The 3,359-nt window shown below is 46.1% G+C and overlaps 1 protein-coding gene across 3 annotated transcripts in view; it reads left to right on the forward strand.

The window, feature by feature from the left end:
• Fggy (FGGY carbohydrate kinase domain containing) overlaps positions 1–3,359 on the forward strand; it is a 373,913-nt gene that overhangs the window by 186,455 nt on the left and 184,099 nt on the right. The window lies entirely within an intron of this gene.

A 3,359-nucleotide genomic window follows, 5' to 3' on the forward strand; every position in this document is an offset into this window, starting at 1 on the left:
TTCTGGTGGTTTCATGTTGTTTTTCAGATTGTTGGGTGAATTCTTGCATTGGCACCTGCCCATCTTTTCCTCTGAATGCTCCCTTATGGATCTTTTTACAGGATCAGGTCTTCTTGCCCACTGATGTACCTTCCCAGTGATGTCACTCCCCAGTGATGGTTCTCCTGGTGTCCAGACCGGATCTCTGTGCTTCTTGGGTAGCTCGCTAACAAAGGGCCCACCCTGCTTGCTGCAGGCAGGCTATGGAGACAAAGGAACTACCACCTTTGCCCTCCCGATTCGGGTTTGGTCCCAGAGCCTGAGCAGTCAGTGCTGGGAGGTGCTATGCCGCCAAATAGGGGAGGGAGGGAGACAGGGGGTGGGAGTTTCTGGATGTAAGCTGGATGGAATAGGAAGAGAGAGGAGGTATAGGGCAGTATAGCCCCTGCAGGATGAGCAGGAAATGTAGGAGGGATGAGGAATGTCTGAGTTCCCTGCTCCCAGCTGCAGCCGCACTGACTCACCCCAAAGATGTTTCTCCCGGGTGCCCAGATCGAAACTCGGTGCTGCTTGGGTAGCTCACAAACAAAGGGCCCACCCTGCTCGCTGCAAGCAGGCTATGGAGACAAAGGACTCAATCTCTCAATTTTACTACGTTCCTATATAGTCTCTTATCCTTTCAGTACAACAGCGTTTGTTTCAAATGATGGCTTGTAATTTGTAAGGCAAACGTTCCAAGCCATGCCATTGAATTTTCCGAACTGAATAGTAAGAAGTAGAAGAGAACAGGGCAGAACACAGCAGACTGTGTGTCTTGCACAGCAAGGGTAGGTAAGTACTGTGTTGTTAGCCTGTTTCCATGTGTGAGTATACGTAGGTGCATACCAGGCCATGGCTAAAATGAATCTCTTATAATGGATTAAGGTCACAGAACTTTAGTCAAGTGTGGTGACAAACATGTGTGGTTTTTGCTACTTGAGAAGTGAGGCGAGAGTTCAGCCATTCTGGTGGTATAGTAAGACTCCAATTCGTAATTGCCGATTCACGTTTTACCTTAGAGCAGCTATTCACATGAATAACCCTTTCATGGGGTTCCTAACCATTGGAAAACACAGATATTTATAATTCCTAACAGTAGCAAAGTTACATTTAGAAAGTAGCAATGAAAATATTTTATGACCACAACATGAAGAACTGTATTAAAGGAAGCATATTCCACAGCATTAGGAAGGTTCAGAACCACTGCCTTCAAGTTAAGAGCTGTCTCTTCAAGGACTCACCATAGATTGTGTTTCCAGATCTCAGTCCATTACATCTCTGTCCTTGGCACATGTGTTATTTGCCTAGAAATGAATTATGAGAATCTCAATCTACTCTGTGCTGCTGTAACAGCATCCCTGAGGCCACAGATACCAAGAGTATAGATTTGTTATAGCTCTGTAGCGTGGAATCTCAGAAGACTCTTTCTGTCTGTATCAGAAGGTGGAACAAGGGAGCATTTTGCATGTGAAAGAGAAAGGAAGTTGCTTTCATTGGGAACTCTCTCCATTAATACGTACCCCATCCCTGTCACGTGAAATAGCTCTTACAGCTCCCACTGCTCAACAGCGTCACCAAGGGGGAGGCTAACCCTTGGTGACAATGATTAGGTAACCCCCTCCAATTTGAAGGTCATTAAACTTTCTCCTTTATAGCCCCTATTCATTGGAACAGTTAGATTGAGAAATTTTGTAAATTGTGCTCCTTTTGTTGTATTTATTTGTTTGAGAAAATGATCATATTATGTTGTAACTTTATGATTGATCTGATTGTCTTTTCTACCAGACTAGGAATTTCTTGCGAACAAGGACACCGTATCATTCATCTCATGCTCCTAGTGGTGAACATTGCATCGTGTTTTATAAGTAGCTGATAAATGTGTTGAGTAAGGTCACATTGAACTTTAGAGTGAAGGTTGATCTGTTTCCTGAGGTGTGGGGTTGGGTGACACTCATCACCAGTCTGAGAGCCCCTTCTCGGCTCATCTTTCTGTTCTCAGGCTCTGGCGCAGAAAAAGAATAAACAACGGGACTGCTCGTGGGAGAGTAGGGTGATAAGGGGTGTGGCTGCCACCACAGGCAAGGCTGTTTCTCTCCAGCGGTTCCCAGTGCCAGCAGTGCTTCTGGGTAGAGTGTCATGCTTTGAAGTACAAGCCACGGAGCTGGAGGCGTAGACATGGCGTGTTCTCGTCTCATAGCTGTCCTGACAGTGCAGATCGTGGAGCTGCTCAGGGAAACTTTCTTCATTTTCTTTTGCAATTCTCCCTGGGGTGACAGTCTCACCCAGGTACAGACACTTGGCTGGGGCCACTAGGTGCTACAGGGAAGAGAGTCTCGTCTTGGGGAACCACAGGCACTGTGGTTTCCTTGTCAGCTTCCCTGGCCTCCCTAAGGACGTGTCAAAACACACCTTCACATTTCTGCCCAGGACATTTTGTGCTGTCCATGAGGGGTAAACTCCCAGATGACCTCCATTTGGTGTCTAAATACAGAGTTCACTGACAGAAATTTCACCCCCAGGAGCTTTGGTTTATGTCTTTTGTGCCCAGGCTCTCCCACAGTAATGAGTTCCCACCTATTAAAAGTAAATTTTGAAGTGGAAAGATAGAATAAATTCGTGGATTCTTAAAGAGCAGAACCCAGGTGCCTATGTTGGTGGGAGAAGGCAAGGGAAGGGATTTGCACTGCTGTGGACTAGGAAGACTGGCTGATAATTCAGATCAAATTTTGTTCTTCTAGCTTCTTACCCTGCCTCTTTTCCCCAGCACTTTACAGCCAGCTCAGGATTAGGATATCTGGGAAAGTCAAGAGACCTGGAAGCAAACATTCCACTCATTTTCCACCTTGAGTGTGTCATGTTAGGGTTCCGTGGAAAACAGAGGTTAGAGAGACCTGGATGACCACCTGACCACAGATGGACTGAAGATGAATATCAGGTGTATGCAGCCTGTCTGTGCTGGGTCTGGACACTGGAGACTGTCAGCAGTGAACAAAACTGACAAGGACTGTTCCTTCTAGGAACTTTGTAGAGCTTTGTATTGCTCTCCCTGCTCTGTGTTTGTGTCGGTTCCTGGTATTGGTTTGAGCCCGCAGATCTGACTCGACTAAATCCTTGTTCTGCCTGCAGGCAGGTTACCTCTTCAACTCTTGTTTTCTCTTTTATGGGAAGAGCTACCAATGGCCCTTCGTGTTTTTTCTGTGAAAACTGGTGATATCTACATCACACATGTGCACAGACACAGACACACACAGACAAATATACGAATGCAGACACATAAACTCTCTCTCTCTCTCTCTCTCTCTCTCTCTCTCTCTCTCTCTCTCTCTCTCTCTCTTAGGTGT

Source organism: Microtus ochrogaster, chromosome 10, assembly GCF_000317375.1.
Source record: "Microtus ochrogaster isolate Prairie Vole_2 chromosome 10, MicOch1.0, whole genome shotgun sequence".
NCBI lineage: Eukaryota > Metazoa > Chordata > Mammalia > Rodentia > Cricetidae > Microtus > Microtus ochrogaster.